The sequence below is a fragment of the Psittacula echo genome (assembly GCF_963264785.1).
Source record: "Psittacula echo genome assembly, chromosome: 9".
NCBI classification, from domain to species: domain Eukaryota; kingdom Metazoa; phylum Chordata; class Aves; order Psittaciformes; family Psittacidae; genus Psittacula; species Psittacula echo.
Genome location: NC_137745.1, coordinates 11,832,068 through 11,854,222, shown reverse-complemented (window position 1 = coordinate 11,854,222; position 22,155 = coordinate 11,832,068).

The following is a 22,155-nucleotide window of genomic DNA, read 5'->3' as shown; positions in this document are numbered from 1 at the left end:
TCATAACACAGTGAAGCCAATTAGATCATTTCCCTACATTTTGATGAGGTTTTGGCCAAAGTGTGGTGCTTGGCTCTGTGGTAGAACTTTCCCTCAGAAGATCTCACAATACTTCGCAGCTACTGATGCTCAAGTTTGGTCAGATCTCTTTGAGATTGGGAGGATTTACACGTGTTTTCCTTTTCCTATGTTCAAGCTACCTAACAGCTATCCAAGGTTTCCTCAATGCATTTTATACTTTTATCATACATCTCTCAATTGTTTCATACAGGTTTTTATGAATGATGGTTAACATCTGAAGTAATTTTATTTTGTAAGAGCTTGATTCTTTATTCCACATGTAATTTTTTTACAAGGATAAAACACATTTCAAGGAGCCCATCAGGCCTGCAGGTTTCACAGTAAAAGAATCAGGAGAGGTGGAAACCCAAGGTGGCACATCCAGAGCAGGAATGTCCCTGGCACAGCAAGGCAGCCTCAGGCAGGGTTGAACGTGATTGCCTGCTGGAGGATCTGGGATAAAGACAAATAATCCTGGAGTACCCCTGAAGACTGAAGCAAATGGTGCCAGATGATGACTGCTAGATGTACTAGGAAGTGAAAAGAAATTGAACTCTGTGAGATGATGGTTTCTATTGTACATAAGCGATGCTATGAGACGGCTGGTTGGGTGGTAGGCAAATAAAGAAGGATGGCTTCAGATAACTATTGCTGACTGCGACTGAGGAGATCCAGGCAGAGCAATGTCAGACAACTACAGCTTAGTGGATATTTGGGGAATGAAGATGAACAACGTCAGAGGAGAACTGGTAAGGAAATGTAAGTCAAACAAAGATAAATAATATCAAAGGATTATTACAGAGAATATATAGTGGAATGAAGATAAATAAAGTCAGTCAGTTGCTTAGCAGATATTAGACAAATAAAACTGACTATAGTGAGATAAGAAAGATATACAGCACAAACAATGCCTACAGAAGATTCCTTTAAATTGGGTTAAGAAAAGAACAACCAGTTTTCTCTCCCTCCAAATAGGTCTTTCTTTTCTTTCCATTCTATTTTCTGCACAGATTCCCACTTCAGTCCTAAATCTGCTAGTTTTTATAATTTTTTTTTCTCACTTGCTCTATAGCTCTCAGATATTTATATATTGTCATATTTGGCCTGGAAAAGACTCGTCATTTTGGACGAGATATTTTTCCCTCTATAGTAATATCACTCTGGTAAAATCATGAGGGAAAAAAACCCAGCACTCTGATGTGACCGAGGATGAAATTTGGCACAATTCCCTTTGAACAGAAGTAATAAACAACAGAAGATACATGAAAAAAACAGAAATGCCAAATAATGATTCTCACTGAGAGGAAAAAGAGAGAAGCTAATTATTGTAATTACAAGAAGGCTCCAAAACAACATACTGAAATTACATGGCCCATCACTGAGACTGGATTCACCAGTCCCTTCTGATTACTGATCTACTTGTGAGAAAATAGTGCAGGTTTAAAGTAAAAAGGAAATCTGACATTCTTGAGAAAAAAAGGAATTAAACAGTAGTTGAAGCGCATTACACAATAAATACTGAAGTGGGTAATGACGAATGGATTGCACCTCTGTTCTAAAATGAAGTAAACAGTAACTAAAAGACTTATTGTGTTGTCTAAATACAGAACCATTCTTTCTAATGAACTGTATTATCATTGTCTCTCTCCTTCCATAATATACAGTTGCCAGGGTAGTTTCATTGATAAACTTGGGATTGTTTACAACTTAATTTATTGCTTAAGATGAGAATTCTTGTATTCTGCGTCTATCTGATTAGAACATGTTTCAGACTCTATTTCTGCACTGTAATCAGTGAACATTAATGTATTATAATTAGATCTTTATGTGCTACAGAGTGTGAGATGATTAAGATAATAAAAACATTGTATGCAAAAAAAAACCCCAACCAAACAAAAAAATTTACTGCTTTGTGAACTACTTAGGCAACTTACTGGGATATTGATAGAAGAAATAACTTGCAGTGTATTTGGTAACATAACCAAGGTTAAATGTCCAGTTTTGATATGTGTACAAAGCCTGTTACTTCAAGTGGAGTTAGCTGTGGGCACTAGCTTACAGGGCAGGATAGTTTCATGATACTAACCTTCTACAGTTAATAGTATGTAAAAATTACTAGTTTCTTTGTACTTTAATGATGCATGTATGTTTACTGTATTCTACCAACACTGAAGACATGACACACAAAAATTCATATATCTCAAACATATAACATTTTCTACTGAATTTACAGTAAATAAGAAATACTAGGTCCCAGATTTTAGGCTTTAGAACTTAATTTTCATGAATCTAGGCTAAACAGCCCATGTAAATGAGACAGAAAAACACAGTTCTACTGTGCAGGTAGGCTAAAATCAAACCAGAAATAGCTGTATTAATCATGTATGGGTAAGTGGAAAGATCTGCTGTGGCAGTGTCAGAATTTGTCAACAATACAAGGTCAGCACAGGAAATGGTTCAATTATGTATAATCATCTAGGTACAACAACCAAAAGGAGGACTATAAATGACTTATAAAAATAAGTGAGGATTCTTATTGGCTGCCTAAATGAGTGACTTTTAGTTCTTCATGATAACTTATTTCATCTGCTATTTAAGGAAGACCTCTCAATTATAAGCACAGCATGCTTTTCCAGCAGTAAGTACATGGCTTAATTTTTTGGGACAGAAGACTTTATTATCATAATCTAATCTGACCTTTCATTTCACAAGGGCAAACACTTCCTCCTGAAAAAATAATACAGTTTTGCTGGTTTAGATCACCATCATGGTGTTTCATTCAGGTTTTAAGTGATCAGTGTCTACGGTAGGTAAAAAGCTCAAAGAACAGAAGTTGGAAAGTTATGAAGAGGAAACATAAGGTTTGTATCAAGGGAGGAACACTGTGAATGAAGGATAATTGAATATGGGATCCAGGTGAGGTCAAAACTAGATGGAGCCTGCTTTTACCTGAACAACACAAACTTGTTAAGGTAATCAATAGGAGCCCCAGAGCTTTTCTTGTAATTAAAGCTCAAAGTTCTTCAGAAAAGACCAAGCTCTGTCCCTCATAACAGATGCCCAGATTCAAAAACTGACTCAAAAAGGAAGTTAATTATCATAAAAGAATAAATATTTGGGAGTGTAAGTGAACTGAATGCAAAATTTTTTTCATATCCATTCCAAATAATATTTTTTTAGAAATTATTAAAAGTCTCTATCAGCAATGCAGAATGTAATTTTACACCACATTCTGTGAATATTTTGGCTAAAATAAACTTTCCAAATTCTCTTCCCAACAAATGTAGGCTCCAGATCTGTCTCCTCCATTTTCAGTTTTTAAGAAGATTACTCTGAAGGCTTGTATATCCACACCTCTACAGACAGAGAGAAAAAAAAGCTTTAATCTTGGCCTAATTAAAAGGAGTCATCCTTTAGATAAGACTGTCATTGAGTTTCTCATTGTTATACTATTTATCTCTTGAGGACTTTCCCCTTTCTTCCTCACCACAGCTATGTTAGATGAACTTTTGAACTTCTGTTTCATAAAAAATAAAGAAGCTTAAGATATTCTCAGCTTCACTACAGGGAAGACAAGGTATTCGTCTCAGTGCAACATGACCTACCCAAGGTGAGACTTAGCAATGTTTCTGCCCTGAACAAAACACAGAAAGTAAAAGAAAGCAAGACAGGTTTAGAACTCAGTATGGTGGAAATAAGATGGATGAAAATCCACTAAAATAGAAATGTCTTTTGGAGTTGCTTTCAATTAATACTATTGTAAAAGAGTTTGCAACTGGGCCCACAAAGATTATTCAGTCTACTTCCTTATCTTCCTGTTCTGCATGTTCATAAAAACCAAATAAAAAAAAAACAACAACCCAAAACAACAGTAAAACTCAACTTCCCCAAATTGGCAGCAAAATTTGCGCTTCAGTGAGCTTGGAGATATGGCTTGTGTCTTTAGAAAAATGTTTCACTGTGCACATGCAAAAATGTCTCATTATACGCATGTGAACACCAGAGGTATCTACTGCAATCAACCTGCACTCATCAACACCAACAGAGAAACCAGAGCTCTTAGAAACTACAGCTGCAAGAAAGAAGCTGCTACATTCCTTTAGTCCAGCTGTTGTACTTAGTACAAGTTTATCGTGAGACTAAAATTCACATAACTGCAGTTGTTATTATAGAAAGGAGAAAGGCATTCATTGTACAAAGATGAGAAGAGAATGAGTGCATTCAAACATAACTGAACATCAGTTATAAGCAGACGAGCCTTTATCTTTGGTCTGAAGGAACACTTTCTAGCTAAGTGGTAAATTTCCACATTGAGCAACTGCAAGGAAAAATGATTAGATATGTACTGAAGCAAATATATTGTGTCCACATTACTATTTCTTTACTGTTGACTAGGAAAAGGCATCTCAGTGAGATGGTGTGAGAACCCAATGGTTACTGAACAGCACTTAAGGGCATATTAAATACAATACATAAAATAGATGGGAGCACACAAGAACTTTGCAGATTTTAAGTACAGGGATTCTTTTTGAAATACTGTGGCTGCATGCTCTTCAAGGTGATTTTTAAGTGAGATCAGAGAAAAACTGTTCTATACAGATAAAGCTTTTGATATGCATAGTATTGAAGCATGTGGGAATAATGTTTGGGTTTCCAATCTTTATAAAAACATTGTCCCTACCTAACGAGAAATCACAAAACCACTTATCTCAGTGATGACTCCCTCTCCCCTGACTGCCCACCAAAATCCAGTGCAGTACTTTGTTCACAGTATTATGCGTGTCACGATTATCACACTCAGGATGAGTTTCAATGCACACTCAGCAAAGGAATGAATTATTTGCTGCTATTAATTAAAGATGGATGAGGGTAGAAAAAGTACCTGCTTGATGAGTTACACTGCAGACATATACTTTTTCTACCAGTTTGAAGAGACTGGCCTAAGTAACTCATCAATAGATTCTTTTAAAACGATATTTTAAAAGTGAATTTTAGCTAGAATCTTCTTCTTTGTATCATGTATACCTTAAAGATCAATGTCAAAAGCTTATGGAACTGCTGCACATAGTTCTTTGGTATTTGCTCACCTTCCCTCCAAATCTTTCTTTATTTGTGGTTTACTTTCAGCCAGGAGTTAGATTAGTCTCAGTGAGTGAACCTACAGAGCAGCTTCGCAGATCTATAATATACATATGTCTCAGCAGGATTCTGTATTGGTTCTCTCCTGCAGAGGCTAAAAACCTAATGACCTCATTTTCCAGCATGGGTGTCTGTAGCTATGAACCTGGACCTCTACTTCCACAAATAAATGCCCGAATTAGATTATTTGGGACTGCTTCTGCATCACAAATATGAAAGATATCTACATCTGAGTTCAGTGGGTGCCAAATCAAATTGATACATCCCCAAAAGTATCAAAATATGGAGTTAATGTCTTGATTACATTAATTAAATCAGATAAAAAGGAAATACTACATTACAGAATATATTGCTGCAATATATATTGCAGCTATAGAGTTTCATGTAAGTTTTTTTTGCTAACCATATTAACACTCCTTCAGGGCACTGCTGGTGAAGTTTTCCTGATGTTGTGTATTGAAAAAGGATCAAGATAATTGACTACTCCTAACTGAGTTTTTATTTTCCCAAGTATAAATTTACAGACAGGCTTCCAATCAATGTCTCTGGTACCAAATGTTTCTCTCAAGGGCATGCTGGGTCTACAGATATCTATTGAGATCCATTTAATTTTCAGTTGGGAATATCCCAGTCCATGTATTAGCAATTGAGAAGAACTGCCTGCTCTACAACCATGGCCTTTCCTGTACTTGTAGAAGAGGGAGCAGGATTTATTTCTTTGTATCCTATCCATCCTAAAAGGATTACATTAACATGTCCTAAGGGAAATAGAGGATAAAGAGTATTTATAGCCGTTCTTTCTCACCATTGGTTAACTGTGGAACCTGATTAGTAGATTATAAACCAGCTCCGTTAAAGTATTTTCATTCAAACCAGTTGAATTTGGAATTGATTTATTTGCTTTTACTGTATACAACGTTTTCTTCCCCAAAAAGACATGCCACTGAAAGATATTTGGTTTTTGATGAAAATCACGGATTGTCTTAGTGCTCTAATCCCTTTGTTTACAGGCTATGTTGTGACGGCAGTTTCCTCCTTACCCCATTATTTGCCTTGTGTTTCATTGTTTATTTCTTGTTTACATCTGCTTCATATTTCTTACTAAGCACTTTAGAGATTTTCATGAGTTGAGGATTTCGGTTGATGACCTTGAGATTTTGGTTTTGTCTGTTTAGACATAATTTTGAATTACTGTTTAACTTCCCTGCAGCTTTTATACTTTTCTAGTAGAGGTATAGCAAACATAGCTGTCCTTGTTTTCCTCTCTTTAATTGAGATTTAACAGCTAGTAAATCAACTGACATTAAAATGACTTTAAAATGAGAAGTGTGCAGAGATTTAAATGGACCTGTGAAAGCATAATGCACACAACAATCTGAAAACAATAATGAAATCTGAAAGTATTTTATTTAGAAAGATATCTAGTGTTCAAGGATACTTTGAGTTCTAATGGGCTGAGCGTGGGGCTTTTTTTTTTTTTTTTTGAGTTTTTTTTGTTCTTTCTTTCATGGTGAAATGCAATTAAAAAAAAAAAAAAAGGAAGAAGTCTTAGTATTTTTAACTGTTGTGATTGAATACCCTGACCCAGTGCAATATGGAAATGACAGGAGCAGAGATGCCTGTTCATGTTACATTGTATAACCATGGTGGTATGAACAGGCTCTGTTCAGTGCAATATAAATCACTTTTAAGAGTGTGCAGCCCTTGTGACAGCGCTGCTCCTCCCTGCTGAGGTGGAAATGAAAAGCTGGTGGCCAAGAAACCTAGGGAATGGTTCTTACACTGTTCCTTAGGGTCTCAGGGCAACCTTGTGAAGGAAGCACCCTTGGCACATCTTTCTTTCGAGTGCAGAAGGCACTTGAGGATGAGAGGAGCTGTTGTCAGGTATCTCTGCAAATTGTGTGTGATTCAGATAATGCCATGCTGTGTTGGCTGCACTGTCTGGTAAGGAGGTCACCAGTGTCCTCTCTTCAGCTCTACTGAATGCCACGGAGAAGTTGGATGTGTTTAGGTACCTCACTTTAATAGGCATCTTACTGAACTTATCTAAAATGAAGGATTACCAAACAGTTTTATTGGTTGATTTAAATCTGAGTTACTCTGTGCAAGAGCAACAAGGGAACCAGAAGCTGCTTGTGGTTTTGGGAAGCACTTAACAAAACAGACTCTGAAACATGGCTTTAGATCCCACAGCTTGGGTCTTTGTGGTAAACAGGGGGTTGAACTAGAAGGAACCCTGCTTTAACTACAGCCAGTTTTGATCCTAGAGGGAGCCACTGATGATGGTCCACACAAGACTGCAGGACAAAGCCACTGTGTTTGTGCTGTAGGTCACTGGGAGACAGAGGCTTTGGACCAAAACTGTACGTGTAGCATTCTGTCCTCTACAGGAGAGCTTTGTTGCGTGTGAAGAGCTGTGTTGGGCATTCTTTACCAAAACAAAATTAAACTAGAATGCAGACCTTGTTGGGAGATGTTTTCAAGGAGACATAGCTTTTTAAGAGGTGAACTTAGGTTTGAAAGTACTGGGCTTCTAATGACTTCACAATTGTATCAATATTAAATGCCACAGCCCTTTTAATCAGGAAACAAAATTTCATCATGTTAAAAAATTCTTCTTCAAGGGAGTCAGAACAATTTATGAAATTAAGACACTATAACAAATAAATTCAAATGATGAAGCATGAATATTAGGCAAAGAAATATTTGCAATGAAGTCTACAATGCAGACTATGTGAGTGTTGATTTTTTTCAAGAACTATTCATTAAAAAATTAGTGAAAGAATTGAAAAACCCACTTCTTTGATGTACAAGTTGCATAGAAAAAAAATACTAGATAACACATTATTCACTTCAAATTGTTCATTCAGCTTAGCTTCTTGCACTTAATGGCTTCCTTGGAGCCGGCTCCATCTTTAAGCATTTCTTATTTGCTGCCTTCTCTGAAACAGGCATAATTTATAGTTTAAATCAAAGGTCAGTGTCCATCAATACCCTTTTTGAAGGGAGTAGATTCATGCTGCATTATATTTTTTACTGAAGTGTAAAAACATCTATCCGTTAATTAATTAAATTGACTCATAATTCTTCACTTCTCACCCTACTTAATTATCTGCATGTGGACTGAAAGAGGAAAGTTTTGCAGCTTGGAGCTGAAAGGATTTGGGATATGAATTTGGAAGCCTCCAGCCATAACTGAATGTCATTAACCAAGAAATTTATCATTTATCAAATGTTTAATACAACAAAACCCTTTTATTTTCTCAGGAAAACATTTTCCTTTTTTCCTCACTTATTCAATGGACTTTAGAATGTATTTTAATGTAGATTAATATTCCTTCCATTCCATTCCTTCATTTCATGTCATACCAAGGTTTTCTTTGCTTTGCTGAAATACCTTCAGTACAAGTTGATTAGAATCAATCCATTTTTTTCTTGCAGTTATACAGACATTTATTAAATGGCAAAAATTGGATGATCAATGAAAAAAATGATAGTGGGATTCAAAGCAAGCTCTCATAACCTTTGCAGCCCTTTACGGCCATATTTTGAAATGAGTTTTTTAAAAAGACCTTTATAAAATCTTTCATGAACAAACAATTCAGATAACATTTGTTTGCAGAAGAATTTGAGAGAAGCAGAAAACTAAAGGAGATATCTGATTCCTGATCCAGCTTTCATAAAATGGTCAACTGGTCTAAACAACTAGCAGAAAAATTAACTCTGTTCTCCAAGACAACTTCCAGATAGCAAATCAAACTGATTTCAAGTTGGGTGCATGAAAACTTATAACATCTTTTCCTTTTCAGCTCATTCAACAGCAAGAGCTATATATCTTCTAAAAAACAAAATACTACCTTTTCTCTTTCCCTTTTCATATTGCAAGCGAGGGGAAAAAAATAAAGGATACAAGGAAAGGAAAGGACTGAAGAGCATCAACAAACATTGTCTCAGTGTCAGAGTGCTCACACTGCAAAGTTCACTTTTACTGGCGGTCAGTAGCTGCACCTCCATTAGACAAATGATCTGTGGGAATTTGGTACTTATGTAGATCAAGTTCACATAGCTATAGTCAGTGGCCACTTTTGAAAAATGTTAGCCTTCCTGAGTCAAAGCAACAGCTCAATGATAGGAGGCAGTCCAAAAAAGAGAAGTTAGACATGTATTAAGCCGTTTTGGTAACTGTAGTTTAACTAATTCCGGAACTGGTTTGTAAAGAAGTTGGCCCATAATAAGTCCAGAATCTTGACTATGTCAGGTAAATGCCATCCATTGGAAGATAAAGAGGTAAAAGTGTTGGAGTGACACCTAAAGAACTGTTATTTCAATTTCTGGATAGATATGATGCATTGCAGTGTCTCCCTGTCTCTAGGAGACTATGACTTCAGAATACTTGATAGCACCATTAAGCAGCTGTGTAGCACTTAAACCAAAACACAAAAGCTCAGGCTGAAACAGTGGAATTAACTGAAGAGAATACAAATTAGCTAACAGATTTATTTCTCACACTGACATACTAAACAAATATTGATGATTTCCTCTGGTGTAATACATCCTTATTCACTGCTTCACAACTCACTTGGAGCTTCATCATTTTCTCTTCACTGCTTCCAAATGGGTGATTTATCCCATACTTCTCGAAATATTAGTCTGTTTACAGTCTTCAGATAGCTAACAGACTGTGCATCATTGAAGTAACAATGTGGAGACTTGCAATGGTTGATTGTTGTGCTATTCACCTTTATTTTCTTTTTTTATGCATCAGAGTTTTAAAGAAGAGAATTAAAAGCAGACTGCATCAGCTTTGTTACAAACATTTTGACTGTGGATACTTATAATGCCTTTTGAATAACTTCAGCATCTCAGAATGCCTCCTACCTTTTGAAAATTATGATTTCTTAGGTGCATAAATCAGAAAAGGCCACAGGTTTGCAAGCCACATTAAGAATGATGGGCCCCAAGTTGTAACCTGAAGTGTAAACTCACACAATGGGGCACAGTGTAAAACCAAGTTGCAAGTTTCAAATGAACAGAACCCAATCCAAATGCAGTGAAGCCCAAACGCTCCTCATGCTTGGTGTATGCACAATTCAGATGAGAACAGCAACTCTTTCTCCTATCTTGAGCAGATACCCAAGCTCTACCTCCACCCTTCTCAAATGCAAATACAAAGAGTAATCACTGTAGAAACACTGACTGAAACAGTTATATATGATTGATAAACACTATTTCTAGCTCTTTTCTTTGCTCTCAGAATGAGAAATACTCTCATGCATTAAGCAGGTAATACTTTTCTTAATGAAATACCACAAACACTGAAAAATGTAACAAGTATCTTGGCAGAATTTGTAGATGGAATCTTTGCATATATAAATTGACAGAATTTCACTGTTACTTTTCACAAAGTTAGGATCCTATCCATGGGAATTAAGTGCCAGAGCGGTTGCAGTCCAGCTCTGGACTTGCATAATCCCACTGAAATGAAAACATTCCTAGCTAAGGTTCATAATAATTGCAAAAGTATTCTGAAGATTTTGCACTAATTCTGATTTTTTTAAAAATATATCTCATGATAGAACATTGTTAACATTTAAATAAATAAAATTCTAGAATGCTTTACGTTTTCTGTGCAGATAGAGTAATGCTCAGGTAGCACAAGTCTCATGGATTTTGATTAAAATTATTTGAGAGACTTTATTCCACCATTTCCATCTTACTGTAGAGAATTGCTTCCAGATTTATGATTTAATTCTTTGACATTAACACAGAATATAAATTAGAAGTTACTTTATAAAGTAAGCTCTACTGAGATTTAGGAGTTTGGAATCAAACTCTATACAGATCAAAATACTCACAATTAGTTCTGTAGTACTTGAGTTTTACTAAATGACTTAAATGCTTAAAAAGTTTCTTTCAAAACTTAAGATATGAAATTGTGCCTAATGATGCTATTTTGTGCTGTATTCTAATATGTCTGTTAAGCTCTTCTATATAACGTGAAATGAATCAAGGGCTGCCAGAAGGTGCAATTTGCTTTTGGGGCATTTTTGGAAGCAATATGTTAGAAAGTGTAATTCACAGTTTGCTTTAAATGAGGGGAAAAACAGATATATCAATGGAAATGAAAACTACTTTGCCCACATTATTGATCTTAGGAAAAGGAACATTTTAATTAAATCTTCCATTTGCAATTTAATCCTCCAAATTTGCATGAACAATCATTGGTATGAAATGAAATATACCAGTAAGAGGCATGCAAATCACACTGCTTGCAAGTGTGGTGCACTCATTTGCCTTCACTGTTAAGGAAGAAGAGGACCATTTATGGCAAGGGGCTGAAGAAACTGGCTCCCTAACACCTGCTTGGAGTTTCATCGGGATTTTCCGCCTTGCTTTGAAGGCTGAATGAATTGGTCCACTGAGAAAAATTCAATTAACGTAGACTCTTTCTACCCATTATCACTCTTCTCCAAGAGAGCAAGGACATCCTCACCAGTACCTCTGCCCTGGCAAGGAGCCCAATTATTTTCCTTCTTCTCTTACTCCAGGTTGCAGTAGCTGGTATTTCTGAATGGGTTTCTTGACAGCCACATGACATATGTCATCAGATCTACCCTGAAGAAAACAGGTAACCTGGACTGAGCAATGGGAAGGAAGCCGAACTGCTGTTTTGAGGGTATTCTGTGTCTAAAGTGAAAACTTCCTCTAAAAACTATAATAAATCTAACATAAAATTGGAGAGCTGTTTTTTTTATTGATATTAATAGCCCCAGGGTAAATAATTATTTCCTTTACTCATCACCAAAGTAGTCACTGGAGATTGAAAAACTTTCATGCACTCCCTTGCCACAGTGCAAATTTGCTCATTGAACCCCATTTGCCCCTTTCAGCAGCACCTGCTGGACCCAAACTCCCATCCTTGGCTTCATTTTCAGCATGAGTTCCTACTCTAGCAGCTCTGCTTCTGTGGAAAACATCTCCAACAATCACACTGGCAGTTTTCACATCACCTTGGGGCCTGCTGATGGCTTTCTTGGCTGGACAGCATTTCTCTCCTGGATGTGTTTTAATTTTTCTTTTTTTTATCAAGAGGAATATTCCAGTTTTAATCTATCTGTGACTGCCCAAAGCCTTGCTGATACCTCTGATCTCTGTGGAGATTGTGTTGTCGTGATCCCACATTTCCATACTCAGTACAGGCAGAAATCTGCTCTGACAGCTCTGAGCTATAAACAGCATTGTGTACTTCTATAAATCACTTCAGTGGATTTTTGGCTACTCCTTGACCTGCGGGTCCTTCACAGTGCAGTTTGATTTGTCGAACCACTCCTTTCAATTGCTCAGGCCCTCACCTCTAGGAAAGCAAACACATTTATGTAGCACTGATCTGATCTTTTCCTTGGAGAACTGGGCTGCAGCATGTCTCTCTGAGGTAGACAATTTTTTTTGTGACCTCACTTGGAGTATTGTGTGCAGTTCTGGTGTCCTCAACATAAAAAGGACATGGAACTGTTGGAACAAGTCCAGCCTGGATGGGTACTGAGGTTATGAAGGAACTTAGAAATAAAAAGAAGGTGTATTATCTTTGGAAGGAGGGTAGGGTTTCTCAGGGAGTGTTTAAGGAGGCTGCTGGGGCATGTAGAAAGAAAATTAGGGAGGCCAAAGCTCAGTTTGAACTTAAATTGGCAACTTCTGTAAAGAATAATAAAAAAAGTTTTTATAAATATATTAATGGTAAAAGGAAGGGTAGGACTGATCTTTGCTACTTACTGGATGAGGCAGGAAACTTAGTAACTAAAGATGAGGAGAAAGCAGAAGTGCTTAATGCCTTTTTTGCCTCAGTTTTCAGTAGGAAGACACCTTGCCCTCAAGATAACTGTACTTTGGGGTTGGTAGGTGGTGTTAGGGAGCAGAATGGTCCTCTTGTTATTCAAGAAGAGGAAGTTAAAGAATTGTTGAGGCATCTGAACATTTATAAATCCATGGGACCAGATGGGATCCATCCCAGGGTGATGAGGGAGATGGCGGGTGAGCTTGCAAAGCCGCTCTCCATCATTTACCAACAGTCGTGGCTCACTGGTGAGGTTCCAGATGATTGGAAGTTGGCCAATGTGATGCCCATTTATAAAAAGGGTAGGAGGGAAGATCCTGGTAATTACAGGCCAGTTAGTCTGACATCAGTGCCGGGAAAGTTAATGGAAAAGTTCATACTGAGTGTTATTAAGCAGCACTTAAGAAATGGCCAGGGTATTAGACCCAGCCAGCATGGGTTTATGAAGGGCAGGTCATGCTTGACTAACTTGATTTCCTTTTATGATCAGGTGACCCGCCTGGTGGATGTGGGAAGGGCTGTGGATGTTGTCTATTTGGATTTCAGCAAGGCTTTTGACACTGTCCCCCATAACATACTTCTGGAAAAGTTAGTAGCTCATGGCTTGGACAAGAGCACTCTTTGCTGGGTCAGTAACTGGCTGGATGGCCGGGCCCAGAGGGTGATGGTGAACGGTGTTGCATCCAGCTGGCAACCAGTCACCAGTGGTGTCCCTCAGGGGTCTGTGCTGGAACCGGTGTTGTTCAATATTTTTATTGATGACATGGATGAGGGTATTGAGTCTTTCATCAGTAAGTTTGCAGACGACACTAAGCTGGGAGCTTGTGTCGATCTTTTGGAAGGAAGGAGGGCTCTGCAGAGAGACCTGGATAGGTTGGATAGATGGGCAGAATCCAATAAGATGAAATTTAATAAGTCTAAGTGCCGAGTCCTACATTTTGGCCGTAAAAACCCCTTGCAATGTTACAGGCTGGGGACAGTGTGGCTGGATAGTGTCCAGGTAGAAAGGGATCTGGGGGTATTGGTGGATGGCCAGTTGAATATGAGCCAGCAGTGTGCCCTGGTGGCCAAGAAGGCCAATGGTATCCTAGCCTGCATTAGGAATGGTGTGGCCAGCAGAAACAGGGAGGTTATTCTTCCCCTGTATTTAGCACTGGTGAGGCCGCACCTTGAGTACTGTGTCCAGTTCTGGGCTCCTCAGTTTAAGAAGGACGTAGAAATGATTGAGCGCGTCCAAAGGAGGGCTACGAGGTTGGTGAGGGGCTTGGACCACAAGCCCTACGAGGAGCGACTGAGAGAGTTGGAGTTGTTTAGCCTGGAGAAAAGGAGACTTAGAGGTGACCTTATCACTCTCTACAACCTTCTGAAAGGAGGTTGTAGACAGGTGGGGGTTGGTCTCTTTTATCAGGCAACAACTGATAGAACGAGAGGACACAGTCTCAAACTGCGCCAAGGAAGGTACAGGTTGGATATTAGGAAGAAATTTTTCACAGAAAGAATAATAAAATATTGGAACGGTCTGCCCAGGGTGGTGGTGGAGTCTCCATCCCTGGATGTGTTTAAAAAGAGATTGGATGTGGTACTTGGTGATATGGTTTAGTCGAGGTGTAAGGCATGGGTTGGACTCGATGATCTTGAAGGTCCCTTCCAACCAGGTATTTCTGATTCTGATTCTGATTCTGATTAAAGGAGGGCCACGAGGATGATCAGGGGACTCGAGCACCTCCCATATGAAGATAGGCTGAGCAAGTTGGAGCTGTTCAGCCTGGAGAAGAGAAGGCTGCGTGGAGACCTCATAGCAGCCTTCCAATATCTGAAGGGGGCCTACAAGGATGCTGGGGAGGGACTCTTCATCAGGGACTGTAGTGATAGGACAAGGGGTAACGGGTTCAAACTTAAACAGGGGAAGTTTAGATTGGATATAAGGAAGAAGTTCTTTACTGTAAGGGTGGTGAGGCACTTGAATGGGTTGCCCAGGGAAGCTGTGAATACTCCATCCCTGGCAGTGTTCAAGGCCAGGTTGTACAGCGCCTTGGGTGGCATGGTTTAGTGTGAGGTCACCCTGCCCACAGCAGGGGGGTTGGAACTTGATGATCTTAAGGTCCTTTCCAACCCTAACTATTCTATGATTCTATGATCTTCATCAACATTATAGGCAGGTAAATCTGCTTACAGTAGGTGAATCTGTCCCTAAGGTATGCAAAAGCAGTCATTTATGACACTGAAATTGTATTGGCAAGAAGTACAATAGCCCAAGGAGCACGTCAAGTGATCAGCAGGGTCATTAGTGCTGACATTATCATAGAATCACAGAATCGTTGAAAAGTTGGAAAAGACCTTTAACATCATCAAGTCCAACCATTAAGCCAGCACTGCCAAGGCCACCACTAAACCATGGCCCCAGGTGCCACATCTACATATCTTTTAAACACCTCCAGGAATGGTGACTCCACCACTTCCCTGGGCAGCCTGTTCCAGCACTTGACAAGCCTTTCAGTGAAGATTTTTTTCCTAATCTCCAATCTAAACCTCCCCTGGCACAACTTGAGGCCATTTCCTCTCATCTTATTGCTTGTAATGTGGGAGAAGAGACCAACCCCCACCTCTCTACAACCTCCTTTAAGGTACTTGCAGAGAGCAATAAGGTCTCCCCTGAGTCTCCTTTTCTCCAGGCTAAGCAACCCCAGTTCCCTCAGCCAGTTGTTGTACTTCATTAGCCATACTTCTAAGTTAGCATAGCATAGTCATAAAAGGCAGTGTTCAGGAGATTCTGTTTCAGGTTTCCTAAAGCCTGGGCAAACTACACCAGTTTCTACCCAGCTGCATTTTTCATTTTCTTTTCAGAACATGCAGCTAGAGCAGAATTGAACAGAAAGTTGCATTTACAGCAGTGCATCTTTTTTGATGCTTGCATGATACCAAGACTGCATGTATAAATTTGATTGCCATAAGCCCAAATAACATCTGTCAGGGCATCTTCATGCCTACTGATCCCAGAACCCATCGCCTCCAGATATTTTTGTTGAAAGATTTCTTTACAGCCTTGTTAGCTGATACTCTTGTTGCATGATATGTTGCAGCAGGTTTACTTCAACAAGTACTGCCTGAGGAGCACAGTTCATATCCATCATCTGACCCAGGAATCAATGGATGCTTTGGTGTTCGCTCTCATGCTCACACAGCAAACCACACAGTCCATGAGATGTGGAGGGACATCCATAGATCGCAATAAACAGAAAATGAACATATGATTCAAGCCTTTCCTTGGTCTTTTTCTTATTCTGCAGGAAAACCAATTAATTCCTAGAACTGCTGATAACATGAAACTCCTGTGCGATCAAGTTCTTTCCTATTTCACTGAATTATTTCAAGTGGCTATTCCTCTGTGTGCTTTTCCGTTTCTGCATAGTTGTAGATTTCAAGCTTTCCTGTACAGTACTGCAAAACATAATAATCCTACTTCCCTCCATCCAGCATAATAACATCTTGAGATTGGCTAATAAATCTCATTTTTAAAAAAAATAATACATTCTCAATTCTTTAGATTTGCTTTCTGGTTTTCTAGACTAGATTTCTCCCATTTTACATTGCAATTTTTTTTTTTCTATATATGTGGGATCAGAAAAGAGCTTTATCTATTTATTTATTTATTATTTATTAATCCAAAACTGAGATTCACATGAAAAATCAGCAGCTTAGTCTTTAAAGAAAAAATCACTGGAAATCATTGAAGTTATGGTAATATTACAGTAGTCAATACTGGTTTCAGATTCACAGAAACCTTTTAATAAAATGGTATTTGAACACATTTGCAGAATCTATTCAAAGCCCAAATTTTTATTTATTTCTTACCTAAATCATTAACACTTGGGATTAGAACTCATGGACTCAATACTTGGCAATATATTACTCAGGTAACTGAGCTCTTTTTGCGTTCATGAATTGCTGTGATCTGATCAGGGTTGCTGGAAATATATTTATTATGAAGAGTTGGGGCACAACCTCTCTCTGCATATTTCTGATTGCACCCCATTCGCATCAACTAGTGAATATTCACTAGCTACAGTGTGGAACTGGTCACCTGAGTTATATGGGTTGCTCTTGTCTGATGACAGACACTATAGAAAAATAATTAAAAGGTAGGAAATACACATCTACATGGAAATAGAGGCACATGAAGGAACCTCAAAGATGTACAAAAAATTATTCACAGAAATGTTTATGAATATTGAATTATTAAAACACCTGAATATAATCAAAACCAAACTGGTCTCAGGAATTTAAAGGAACATATCCAAAATTTGTTTGCAGTAATCCGAGAGCTACATTAAGTTATTATTTGAGGTTGCTTCAGTGTGTAACGTCCCTTGCAAAATTAGTTACTGCATGTGTGCTCATGTGAATCCAAAGGAAAGACCGAGTCCTAAGTGAATAGCTCTAATTCTCTGATTTACTGTTCTGTGCCTTTTGCTGAAGTAACATCACTTTATCAGCAAACAACATACCAATATGAATAGAGCAACTCTCACCAGCAATCCCATTTCCCCACTCACCAGCATGCTCATTCCCGAGTTGTTCTTCACTCATCAGCTAAGCTGGTGTAAATCTGTTATGAGACATGGCATCTGGCCTCTAGATTTTAAGATTCCATCATATCCCTGTATTTATTTTAAGTTGAACACAGAAATTGCACATCTATTTTTATCTGCTACTACAGCACTGAGCTGGAAGTGAATAGCCTGGAAAGGAGCAAATCTGACCTTAGTTCTGCTGGTATTTTCACTTATGCTTGTTCTGGGACTTCAGTTCGGTTGTAGTATATTAATGCTTGAAAAAAACCAGATTTAGCTGTGATTTATTTTCCTCTTTTAAGGAGTGGTAGGGAAGCAAGTGAGTGATTATTACAGTAATACCTGAAAGTTGCTAGAAATTAAAAATCACATAAATTCCCTCAAAACTGAGGGTTTGAATTATTCTGAGTTTTACTGGAAGTTCTCATTGACAACAGTGGGCCAGAGGCTGATCGTGGAATATGTGCTTTGTACGCCCCATGAATAACCATGCTATATGGCTCATACTGGGGTAAAACCCTAGCAATTGAAGTTGTCAGATATAACTAATCGAAAAGCAAGAAAAACAGCAAAGAGTATTCAAGACCTCTGGGAACAATTCCTTCCCATGAACAGCAGAGAGGGCAAAAATCTTTACCTGAGCTACTTTTCAAAGCAAGTTTTCTGTGGAAACCGATAGGTAATAGGCAAATATCATGGCTGCATCTCTCTGAACCACTGAGCCCAGATCCATACAGCACTTGGAGCTGGGTGGCACCATAGGGACCTGAAAGAGACTGTCATTGTGAATTTGATATATCCTCCAATAAATCTGAGCACATACCCGAACAATATTCTTCTATTGCTATCTCTTACCAAGGCACTCTATTACTATGCAATTCTCTCTTTATTACATTTTTTATAGTACATGTTCGGGGTAGAATGGGAGAAAAGGACATTGAGAGAAGAGTGGATAAAACTGTGCTACATGTAGCTAAGCTGCATGCCTGCAGCAGCTCTGTGTACTGTCAGTACCCTTCTGCTTAATGCTTAATTGGTTTCAGACTTGTTTGACATCAAAGCAATGCTTAATTTGAAAACTGGCATTTATCTAACTATCACCTCTCTACAACCTCTAATTGAACTTCAAAGGATCTGATTAGATGTCTATGGGTTTTTTTTTAAATACAGACCTAAATATTTCTGGGTTACATACTGTCCTGGTTTAGCAGTAGCAGTCATTTTTTCTACTGGTGCAGTGCTGTGTTTTGACTTTCGACCTGGGAATAATATGATAAAGCTGATGTTTTCAGTTGTGGGTCAGAATGTTTACCCTGACCAAGGACTTTGTGAGTCTCCTGCTCTGCCAGGGAGGAGGAGAAGCCGGGAGGAAGCAGGGACAGGACACCTGACCCAAACTAGCCAAAGAGGTATTCCATACCACAGCACGTCATGCCCAGGAGGTAGAACTGAGAGTCCCCGGAAGGGCTGGATCATGGCAGGGTGGGGGTGAGGTACCGGTTGGTGAGCGGTTGTATTCTCTTCCTTGTTATTTCCTTTATCATTATTACTATTAGTGGTAGCAGTAGTGATTTGTGTTATACCTTAGTTATTAAACTGTTCTTATCTCAACCAGTGGGAGCTGCATTCTTTTGATTCTCCTCCCCGTCCCTCCAGGAGCGGGGGGAAGAAAGGTGGGGGGGAAGTGGACTGCGTGGTTCTGATTTACGGCCTGGGCTTAAACCACGACACATACTTGTGTTCATCGACAACACTAAATATGACCTCTACTCTAGAATGCATTTAAATGTGCTAAAATCCGTATATGTAAAATCATACTTTCATTCAAATCTGAGCTTAAGAAATGCAGCCTAAGGTTGTATTTGACCAAAAATTTGTCTGGCTCCTTTTTAAAGTTATCTCTGCTGTTTATTTTGGCTCTGCACAGAACACAGATGAATGTCACAGAGCCCTCATCTCACCAGCAGCCCTCCACAGCCATGTGCTCCTCTAAAGAATAACAACATCAGTAAATTTCAGCTTCTAAGAAGTTATATGCAAAAAGTTAAAGGAAACAAATGAATAAGGATTTTCTTCCCCTCGTTCTGAATTACATACAGCAGAAAGAAAAGTGTTCCATTTATTATTTTCTGGATGAAATAGAGCTGCCAGCATTATCAAGGCAATACTTAGATAACCCCCATGAGAGATAAGCAATAAAAAGTGCCCTGCAAGCAATATTACCTACTAAAGCACCATGGCCAGATGGATATACTGCTGAATTTCATAGAGCATCAGTGATAAATTACTTCCAATTTCATATGTGATTTATAAATATTCGCTGGAGACTAAAGAAATATCTTCTTATTTTAATTAACCACAATTTCTGTCCTCTCAAAATAAGGTGAAAATCTCAAGTGCATCTGATCCAAACCCTTTCACAAAAATTGTAGCTATTAGTTCAGAGAAAGTCACAGTTATGCCTCCTTATCTTTCTCAAAGTGGATTTGTTCTGGGTAAATTTTTAACAGATGCTTCCCAGTATCTAATAAATACAGCAGACCATTATAAATGGGACATGAGATACACTTAGATATACAAAAGGGAGTTTGAAAGAGTGTTTAAAATACTTCAGAAGTTCAGGAAAATGTAGCAAAATTAGATTCAGGTACTTCATAGTAAGTTAACGACTTGAATTAAAACAACAAGACATAAAATGTTTTCAATTTGAAATGAAACTTATTTAGCATACCTAATAAGCCTTCCTCTTGTTTCAGAGCTCTGCTAGAACTCCTGGAGTAACTGAGCAGGAGCTCAGCCCCTCCCTTCAATAAATACTTTGTGAAAAAAGAGAAGAGTAATTTCTGTTTTTTTACTGGTCTATAAATAGACAATAAAAAAGGAAATTGGGAAACAGCATGCAGTTCTTTAAGAATTACAGAAATAAAAACAAAGGGGGGAAAAAATAGTTATCAGAGCTGAAGAACACTTCATAGCTGCAGGGAAAAACTAGGTTTCTGAGTAGATGTTTACAAAATGTTTGTACCAGGCTCCAGGTGCTGACAGGCCAATAGAAGCAAAGGGAGGACTGGGAAATAGGGTGCTGCTGACACAGGCACAGTGTGAAGAGTGGCTCTGTGGTGGCTGCTGTACTGGGAAGCTGATGTTATCACAGTACAAGCAGGGTTTTCTCTAACTTACCCCAAACTCTTTCAATCTTAGCTTAAATATTAGTTGTGAGTACAGCACAAAATGAGAAAAGGCAATTGCAGTTAAAATTGTGTGAGGCAGCTTCTCTTTTAAGTATCTTCAGAATATGTAGGACTTGCTATTACAAGATGACAACAGGATTGCTTGAAAACTTTCTCTATCTTTTTCAGCCTGTGTTAAAAAGACCATCAGAGATTTTACACTCTCTTACTGTCTTGGGCAAATTGGAAAATGTGAAGGAAACTGAGTTTTGTAGCTGCCATGACTAGCGTCCTGCTGTGTCCCCTGCAGCTTCAGGGGAGAAACCATTTCTAAGATAATGAAATGTAAACTCCTGAGAGACTTTCTAGTGTTTGGGAAGACATCATCAAACTACTGAAGTTTCCAAATATGACTAGTGAATACAGCCCAGCCTCTGTTTGTGGAGGACTATAGCAACTTGTGATGCACAGAAGAAAACCTTAATATGGTTGGGTGCTTGTTCTGGGGGGATTTGTAAAGCTCCCCCAGTACTGCTTCTAAGTGCTGTGGCTCATCACATACCAGGCAGGCCTAGGTCGTCCCAGATTGGTTGCTTGCTGGGAGTGTCAGGTTGAAACTTCATCAGTGATGCTGAAGCATCCATGGTGGTATGAGTAGTCATCTTGGTATGACCAAAATTCAAGCAGGCAGTAACCCTGCTAGTGACTGAACATGGCTTTGAGAACTAATATTCCCCTATTTAATCTTGCTGGCAATTAACATTGCAAACCTTCATTGATACATCAGGTCTTAAGGAACCACCTTATTTGGTGAGACGAGAAGTTGGCAGCCATTGTGGGATGCTAAAATTAAGAAGGAAGGTGGAGGGAGTGCCATAAACCATGTTTGCATCCCTGCTGACCATTGTTAGGGCACTTGTATCATGCAGAGCTTGTGGGACTACTTGCGTCTCTTCTGTTGCATGGCCTTAGGCATATTATCATGCTTCCGCATGTCTTTGTTTCCCTTCCTTTCTCTCTCTTATAACCCTTTCAGTGTAAGATCATTGGGTAAGTTGAAATCAGAGGCCCAGGAGCCTGCATGGAGTGTTACCTTGTTGGTGAGGTGCCTCTGAAGGCTTCCAGGCAGCTGGTAGAGAGCCCTAAATACAGGGCTTGAGGTAGAGCTTAAACCATCTGTACATGCCACTAAGTGTTTGTGTAATCTGCAAGCAGTACTGTAAACCTGCTAATACCTGCTTAGGAAAATTAATGTTATGACAGCAGTTATTGCAGGGAGATGTATTGCACTTTTAATGACAACAGCTGTAACTTTCCGAAGAGACGGCTGCAAAAAAATCCAATAGCGCCTTGTTTGTCATTACACAGTGTAAAATGACTTCAG